Here is a 9916-nt window from a genome sequence, read left to right as displayed (position 1 = left end):
TAGAGCCCCATACATAGGCAGATAAGATGCTGATTCATTCTGAAGGGGCTGAGTCGGCAGTCTATACCTGTCCATGTATGGCCACATTTAGATGTTGTAATATCCTGTCTTGCTAGGTATGCACAGTGTCAGATAAAAAGAACCTAGTGTCCAGGGCTGTGCCAGAAGATTAGAACATAGCAGGGAAGTAAATATACAATATGGAGAGCCAGCTATGTGTCAGGCTGATCTATCTAAACCTGTGTCATCACACCTGCATATTCCCACTCTGAAACCAGTCTTCTACTTCCTAGGAAAACACTATTCTAAACCATCGATGGTGTCTATGACTAAGTGCCCCATATAGACATGAAACTTGCCAGTCTGTACATGAGGTTAAAGGGTATATAAACTTTTTAAGGTCCTGTTTGTGCCAGTCCATTTGTGCAAGAACTGTTGGCTATTCTCCTTAAGCTAAGTCTGGGGCAAGTGCACCTGGACCCCCGTGTGATGTGGTGAGTCTACTGTTTCTCTTCTGGATACCTGGTCTAATCTTACAAATCCCATCAATGGTGTGACCTAAACAGATACCAATTTAATAACCTTCTGCTCTGTTCGAACAGCAGTGCCCCAAATGGTCAGAACATTCTATGCTCATATGCACACAGCCACCAAAGTGCCAGAATCTGTGTCTAATTTGCTTTAATGGAAAGCAAACATGAGTGCTGAGTGTAACCAGCACAGTGACACAATGGTTACCATTGCTACATTCAAGCACTGGGTTCAATTCTGATTGAGCACTATCTGCATGAAAGTTTTATAGTCATGGAATTCCTCCACATATTTCAATTATTTGCCATACTCCAAGAATGCATACAGACTAACAGCATACAGTTTAAATGGTTCCTCATGAAACTGACCATAATGTGTGTGAATGTGATATGGACCATAGACTGTAAGCTCTACTGAGTGTGGGACTGATGTGAATGATAAACAGTCACTGTTAAGTGCTTCACAAATGTGTCAGTGCTATATTATTATTATTATTATTAACATTTATTTATAAAGCACCAACATATTCCGCAGCACTGTATATAAATAATGGATAATAAATAGATATGATTCAGACCCTTCAGAAAATATGCCACTGATAGGACTGAGCTGCCCGGTGTCAGTGTGATCTCACTGAGATGCTAACCCAGATCTACTGAATTCCAAATGCCACACCCTGTTCCACCTCCCTACTAAACCCTAAAACAATGTGCTGTAGAAATGCTGTTTTTTTATATACTGAACTTACTGCACAGGCCTAAACTTTCCAGAATCTTTATAACAGCAATGATTCAGGCCTTTAAAGTTGTGCAAAGGGAGTCACCGTCTACGAGTGTCAGTGACACTCACATGCTCAGTGCACTCTGGGCACCTGTTGCTAAGCTTAGGGGTCATTGCAAATCCTCAAGCAGAAAATGAGGTTCATGTGCAATTAAAAAATATGCTACAGGACTGATTATAAAATTCTAATGCTAATTGCACAGGTTTCTGAGTTGCCATGGAACAAGAATCTTAATTAATTCCTAATCAGCCTTGTATTGTGACTTTTATATTTTAAATATACAGTACAGAGCATGTGCAGTGAATAAGCAGAAAAGAAGATGGGGAGCTACTGGGGGCATCTTTGGAGGCACAGATCTACCCTGCTAAAGAGTTGTGGTTGCCTTGGGCAGGTACAGAAGCCCAAAACATAACGTGAAGCATTTCTACCCTACTTCTTTGTAAGACTTTGTTTCTCCTTTAAGAGTTCAACATTTTAGTTGGAATGGTAACCTTGTGGCTTTCACCAAGCAGTGTACATCTTAGAGCATTGTTATCCAACTAGTGGCTCATGAGCAACATGTTGCTCACCAACCCATTGCATGTTGCTCCTTGTGGCCTCAAAGCAGGGGCTTATTTTTGAATTTCTGGTAAGGAGGCAAGCTTTGGTTGCATAAAAACCAAGTATAATGCCAAACAGAGCCTTCTATAGGCTGCCAGTCCACATGGGGGATATAAAGTAGCCAACTATAGCTCTTATTGGCACCCCCAGGAATCTTTTCATGCTTGTGTTGCTCCCCAACACTTTTTCCATTTAAATGTGGCTCCCGGGTATAAAAGGGTGGGGATCCCTGTCTTAGAGACACATATGGTTTTTGAAAAACTGTATACACTGTATTTGAATATTTGTAACTAGCACTTATGGACAGATCTCTTTAATTTTGAGGATTCTGCGGGCCATATTTACCAAAGCATGAAAATACACTCCTCTGTTTTTTATACCCCCTCAGAAACCTTGTACATTATCTGGCAATGTAAATACAGATTGGCACATTTTTAGAAGGTTTCTAGCAATTTAAAGATAAAAGCAAAAGTCCAATGCTTTTAGGGTAGTTAAGAGTACCATTAAGTGAATTATTGCCCCAAATATCCTATTAACAACACCAGATGGCAGTGGTGGATTTTATAGCTTTTATAATTAAAATTATTTTTTACCAATTGGATGCAAAGGGAAGACATGTTAAAAGGCCAGGAGTGAAATATCCATAATACGTTTTTACCTCACCACAGGATATTGGCAGATATACATCTTAGGCAGTGCCAAGTAAAGACAGTTTGTTTGTTTTTTTCCATCTCAGAAAGTCTCTACCAGTTTACTGAGTATTATTTCATATTGCCCTTGGCACAAGAAATATTGTCAGTAATTAGGTACTGTACAGACTTGCTGAGCTTATACCAAACTATGACTGAAAAGAAACAGAAAGAAAGGCCCAAAAGGGACATATTTATCAAAGAAGATAACATTTAGCAATGTGGCTTATAACCCTTGATAAATATGTGCCAGCATGAAGACATTTTTGGAGAATTAAAGTTGTTTTTTGTCCAAATTTCCAGTCCTGATAATCTCATGTTTAAGGTGTAAATTCATAATGCATGTGCCTGATGTTGGCGTTGTTTTGCTGGCAACACCCTATGGGCTAATTTAACAAGGAAACATTATGCCATATCCTTGTTTACTAAAGGTTTTGGGACAGGAAGCTTCATATACGAAGTGCAGGGCAGAGTTCAAAGAACAAAAAAACAGAACAAACCACCATGTTTTTTTAACTTTGCACCCTGCTTTAAACTTTGTGCTAGGCAGCATGAGCTTAAGTACAGAACTGTATTGCACTGACAGTGCAGCGCTTTGCACCTGATTCAAGACAAAGTGCAGGTGGCACTGGAGATTTAATAAATGACCCCTAATTATAAAAAGCAGGTGATTTCACTCTGGTGCAGTTCCTAGAGTCAACTAACAACTTATAGCCCCAATTAAGAGATGAAATCAGCCATCTTGCTGGCCCATTGCACACTTTGTTTTCCCACATGAGAGGTTAGTTACTCCATTAAAAGGGACACTATCATGAAGTACCGAAACCTGTTTCTAGAGACATGGAAGACAGGGGGCTAATCCAAAACAGGTGCAATCTGCCATGTTGTTGCACCTTCCACTCAAGGTCTCATTGGCCTGTCTATAGAAGCACTTTAATTATGAGGTGCAGGTAGGGGAGGCCTGTAGGCGTTGTAAACTGCATGTGTGGTTTGGCTTGAATTGCATTTTTTTAAGCCAGGTTGGTGTTGTTTTTTGAAGTTCGGCATGAGAGTGACGCATGTGCCCTATTCTTTACTGTGATGTGCCAACTGCCTGGTTGATGATTTTTTTTTTTGCATTTAAAGTGTTTGTCCCTGAAATACCCTGTGTACCATGTGCTTACTCAGCTGAGGTGCACATTTTTATATAAAGGCCTGGGTTAGTGGCACAAGGTGTGGTCATAAGCCCTTTTAAGCCAATGTCAGACCAGGCCTATGGCGTATATTTTCGGCAAGCTAAAAAACGCTGAAAATATACGCCATACACCTGGTCTGACATTAGCCTAAGAGCATTAATGACTGATTGAGATAACAGAAACTAACAGAAGACAGAAATAACACCCTAGCAATTTTAAAATGTTATTTTATAAACTTAAATTCTTACTGCAACTCACACATTCTTAAAGAATGAAGTGGAAGAACTGTAAGTAATATGGTATTACCATCTCATAATTTTAAACAACTAACATCCAAAAATATTATATATATTTTACTGACATTGCAAGTAAAGAATTACAGTGATTAACGCTGCTGCTGGAATATCAAGAGGAACACTAGTTAAACGGTTTGTAAACCCCAAAATACTATTCACCATAATGAAATGCAATTTTAAGCATCTTTCCAATATATATTATTTAGACATTTCCAATGCTAATATTTATAATATATAAATGTAATTGCTATTCAAAGCAGTATCTGTTCATCAGTGTAGCTAAAGCCAGTTGCCCTGCAGCCAAGACTCAAGTTCTGGCAATGGCATGCATTCTTCTCTGGACTTTTATTGACTGATTTCTGCTACCGTATATACTCGAGTATAAGCCGATCCGAATATAAGCCGAGGTACTTAATTTTACCTAAGAAAACTGGAAAAACGTATTGACTCGAATATAAGCCTACCCTAGGGTGGGAAAATGCAGCCGCTACGGCTACGTTTCAATAATCAAATAAATAACAGATAAATAAATAATAGATAACAAAAATGCTACAGCAGCAGATAAAAGCAAGTTTGGGAAGGCTAAGGAAGCTGCTACTAATTATCAAGTACTTGACACAGTTCACATGAGGGGTTGTTACTAGGGCAAAATAATTCTTGATGCTGGACTTAGAACAAATTTATTTTTTTTAAATAACAAGTTATTTTACCACTTACTGACTGGCTCGTTGTGCAGATACACTGTAGGCATTTAACACACCCTATATAGCATTAGTACTGTGTTTTTTTGTTATTTTCTATAATGGTGTGTAATACTAAGTAGGGGTCCAGATTACATCTGTATTAGCACCATGGTTTTACCTTCTTGCGCGCAACCTTGCTATCCCTTCTCTGCCCCCCCAGCCCCTCGCTATTCCTTCTCTGCCCCCCCAGCCCCTCCCTGTCCCTTCCCTGCCCCCCCCAGCCCCTTGCTGTCCCTTGTCCCCCCCAGCCCCTTGCTTTACTTGCAGCCCCAAGAGTATAAAGATAAAATAGCTGTAAATGACAGCAGGCAGAAATCGCAGTCGCACAACTGGTGGGAAATAAGCAGCAAGCAACTTACCGGCTGCCCAGCCAAGGTCACGGCGGCTCTATATCCTGCTCAGTGGGAAGTGGAGAGGAGTCTTCTAACTCGGCCTGAAACAGTCTGGATTCTAAACTGCCGCGCTTTGTCAGGTAACCCTTTCACCACCAGACGGACGGATGGTGTTATCTCCTTGCGCGGCCCCCCCTGTGAATGGACATGCGTTGTGCGTCCATGTGTACCTGTGCGCGTGGTGGAGATAAAACCATCTGCACAGCAAAGCGAGTCTGCACATCGATGCACGCCGCCCGGTGGGGGTGCGCGCGAGGAGGTAAAGCCATCATCTGCACAGAGAGTGAAAGTCTGCCTATCGATGCACGCCGCCCGGCCGTCCATTGGGGGGTTGCCCGCAAGCAGATAGAACCATCTTCAGAGCAAGTGAGACACTGCACATCAATGCACGCCGCCCCGGCCGTCCACAAGGGGTGCGAGCAAGGAGGTAAAACCATCTGCACAGCGAGTGAGAGACTGCACATCGATATACTTGAGTATAAGCCGAAGGTTACTTTTTGAGCACATTTTTAATGCTCAAAAACTCGGCTTATACTCGAGTATATACGGTACTTTGTTTTGAGACCCAAAACCTACAGAATGATACAGATTAGCATTAGTAGCAATTAAACTGAGACATAACTAATGCCATTAACAATTTTAATCAGGGTCGAGCCCACCAGGATACTGGGAAAAATCCTTTTGGGCCCAACCTTCTTGAGCCCTGCCACCTGCCCTCAAGACCTCTGTATCAAAACATCAATGCTCCCTACTCTGCTGCCATCTTTATTTATTAACAGAGAAGTAGCTATGGGGTATATTTATTATGCTGTGTAAAAAGTGGAGTAAAACATCACTGGTAATGTTGTTCATAGCAGCCAATCATATGCTTTGCTTTGGTTTTCTAACTGTTGAAATCTAATTGCTGATTGGTTGCCCTGGGCAACATCACCGGTAATGTTTCACTCCACTTTTTACACAGCATGATAAATGTACCCCAAGGGGTATATTTATCATGCTGTGTAAAAAGTGGAGTAAAACATCACTGGTGATGTTGCTCATAGCAGCCAATCAGATGCGTTGCTTTGATTTTCTAACTGTTGAAATCTAATTGCTGATTGGTTGCCCTGGGCAACATCACCGGTAATGCTTCACTCCACTTTTTACACAGCATGATAACTATAGCCCCAAGTGTAGCGGGAGAGGTAGTGGCTGGGGGGTGGAGAGGGAGTGGGGAACAGCGGTGTCTAGTGATGGCCCTTCGGTGGCTGGGCGGTGGGACTCTGAGTCTGATATCCAGTGGGCCCCAGGTACCCCAGTCTGACTCTGTTTTTAATGAATGTACATTGGAAAGTTGCTTAGAATAAATTTCCTTCTTTTATGACGACGACATAGAAGTTAAAGGAAACATCAACATCAATTAGAAATCATTGTAAGTAAAGCATATACTTCCTGACTGAAAGATGCAAGGCAAAGCAGACAAGCATGTTTCATCAACGGACTACACATATCAATCTAGGCAGGGAGTCAGCAGGCAAAGTAATGAAGGAGACTGAGTCAATAACTTTAAAGGGTGACTATAGTCAGATTGCAAAGGATAAACATCAAATACCCCTAAAAAATGCAGTAAAGTTGTGCAAAGAAACCAGGCAAAGGTCTACTGGAAAACAATTACATGGTCATGAGTCATTCTTCATCTATTCCTCACTAAACAGATGACTACTTCTGTGGTGCACGCCAAAGCCCTACAGACTTGAGTGGTAATTTCCATCCCACCTATGCACAGTTCTAAGAATGATTCCTTAGCAACTATTCCATGCCTGCGATATTTTAATTAAGAAATGTAATTTATCAAGTTGCAGGAATCAGTATTTTAATCTGCTGACACCAAAGTGTCACATGCACAAAAAAAAAACTGCTAACTGCAAAAAATCATGGTCAGTGACGGACTGGGGTACCTGAGTCCCATCGGAGAGCCTGACATCAAGATTTTACCAACACCTCCCACAGCCACCACTAACTACTGCTGCAACTGGGTGATCTGCTACCCCCTGCTACTCTGGTTTTACCAGTATGTTTTTACTAGAGTTATACCTGTCTGGTATTGTTTTCAATAGGGCTGTCCAGGTCAAAACTACCTGCCCGGATTTAGCAATTTGGAAAACCAAGCAGGATTCTCTAAGTTTGACATGGTGATTTGCCAATCGCTGATCACCACGTCATTGCCCTGCCCCCTTGATGGCGCGGCCCATCCCGTGATGTCACACCCCGCCTCCATGCCTGGAGTTCCAGGACAGTGGTGGCAACCCTAGCTTTTACCCTGTTAAAATAAAAAAAATAAACCACTGCTTTTTTTTTTCCTTTGCCTTCTTTTTATAATTTATATTCACCTCTACTTCTCTGGAATATGAATAGGAAAGGGCCTGAAAAGAAAGATATGCAATAAAAATAAAAGTAAAATAGAAAGCTGGAAAGAGTAAAAAGAGGAGAACAAATAATTTAAAAATGATAAAAAATAAAAAAATGAAGACCAACTGAAAAGTTGCTAATTACTGGCAATTATATAACACACTAACTTGATAGTGAACCATCCCTTTAAGCCTTCCTCACCTATTCTACTTTTCCCACTTTTTTCCATCTGCCAGTTTCTTCTCTTTATCTGCTTTTCCCACACATGTGCTGTTCTTTCCCAACCCATATTTTCAGTTCTCTGCATTCTACTACACCAAAGACCTTGTGCTATTCTCCCCATTATTCTTCCTCATTTTACTCATTCATTTACTCATGCACCACTTACTTTAGCTTCCCCCTTCAATCCACTGACCACAAAATCTGGTTCATTTCAACCATCATTAAGCCTCATTCTTCTCAAAGGCCCCTTTCCCAAGTTTTCCCCTAGTTTAATTTAAAGGACAGTGTACCTCATGTCAGAGTGCGCTGCTCCTTAGTATTGCTATAGAAATTGTTATCCTGAACTGCAGTGCATGCAGTTAAGTCTGAGAATGAGTCAGGATTCTCAGGACGGGTGTTCAAGATTTCCATGGTAATACTTAAAAGGAGTGTGCTCCAGCAGGTAATAGTTTGTATGTATATATTTCTTTATATAGCACCACAATTGTACGCAGTGCTTTACAAGGTGCGAACATAAACATGGGTATATTTATATTATTAATAATAATAATAATAATAATAATAATAGTTAAAAGGGGTACTAAACCCTGCTGCACTGCACAACCAAACTTTACTCAACTGTTGCTGGATTACAAACCCCAGAATAATGTAACATATAACAAGGTTGAGGCATGCTGGAAACTGTAGTCTAGCAACATCAGGGTTGTATTCTTAAAGCAATATTGCACAATAGAACTTTTCCAAATTTTTCACCAAATCTCCAAAGCCAGCAGCTGCATTAAAATGCAAAAAATCCTCAAATGAGAATCCCAGCTGATCTGTGTAAATAAGCCTCCCTGTTCTTTGTTCCTGCAATTGGCATTGGGAGCAATAAGCACAGTTTTCCAGCACTGAACAAGTCTGTTCTTTATTCCCATGTCTGATTCCAGTGTCATATAATAAAGGAAAAAAATTACATCATTATCTCTATATGTAAGATACCAGCAAGATCCCTGACGTAGTGCTGGGAGTCAGTGTTCTCATTGGTTACTTTTCTTGCATTTATAATGAGGTTTTTGGTCATTAGAATTCTCATTGGTAAATTTACTTGCATCTATAATTATGTATTTTAATAACTATAGCAAAACTAGGGGGCACAGTGGGACAGTCTTATGAATCATAGAACCCCCCCCACTGTAATTTTCACTGTGCCAAAATTTTAGAAAATACATTTTCCATTGACTTCAATGACACTGCAAAAGGTTTTACATGTCAAATTTAGCATTTTGATTTTTTTCCCCAATGGGTTCTGCTGGGAGGTCACCAGGGGTGAGGCTGCTTGGAGACACATTGTGGTAAGGAGGACAGGGGGTGCCCTGGGACCCACAGGTCACTAGTTACGTTACTTCTACAAATAGATGTATGCCAGGCATATTTTTCTTTAGCTTCAAGGTGTTTAAAAACAGTTTTATCTTGTAAACAAAGCCTTGTGTATCAAACTGCATTTCTTTCAGAAATTCTTTTATTTACCTTGAATTACTGGCCATTTTCCATAGAGTCCATTTTTAAAAATATTTTTTTTTTCTGTAAGGCTGATGCCACACAGGGCTGGTTCTCGGCCTGTGGAAAAACAGAGACTGATTGTCAGCCCCTATGCTGGCATCAGCTTTCTTTCTTGCTTGCTTGCTTACACCTGAAAACCACTGATCTGGCCCAGGTGTAGGCACACATGACAGATATTGCCTATGAAATGCATCCCCTTGTGCTTTTTCGGCACGTGGTTCCGGAGGCAGGCGAAGAAGGCGGCTGATACCAGTGCGTGGCATCAGCCAATAATAAAACAGTACCTTGTACTTGATGGTAACTAAACTGAAATAATCCATATCAGTGGCAAAACAATCCTATTGGGTTTATTTAATGTGTAAATGATTTTAGTGGACTTAAGATATAGTGAATAGTGAAGCATCTTAGGGTGGATAAAATATGACCACCCCCATACCTAATTTAAGACAGTATCTTTGCAGAAATTTATTTTTTGGCAGAATTTGTCCATATTCATAGAATTTCCCACAGTCCAATGCTTAGCTGCTGAGTTTTAGATTCACAAGGGAGTGTTGTAC

The sequence above is a fragment of the Xenopus tropicalis genome, chromosome 1, assembly GCF_000004195.4.
Source record: "Xenopus tropicalis strain Nigerian chromosome 1, UCB_Xtro_10.0, whole genome shotgun sequence".
Lineage (NCBI taxonomy): Eukaryota > Metazoa > Chordata > Amphibia > Anura > Pipidae > Xenopus > Xenopus tropicalis.
The sequence above is the reverse complement of the archived record's forward strand: the minus strand, read 5'-3'. Positions refer to the sequence as shown.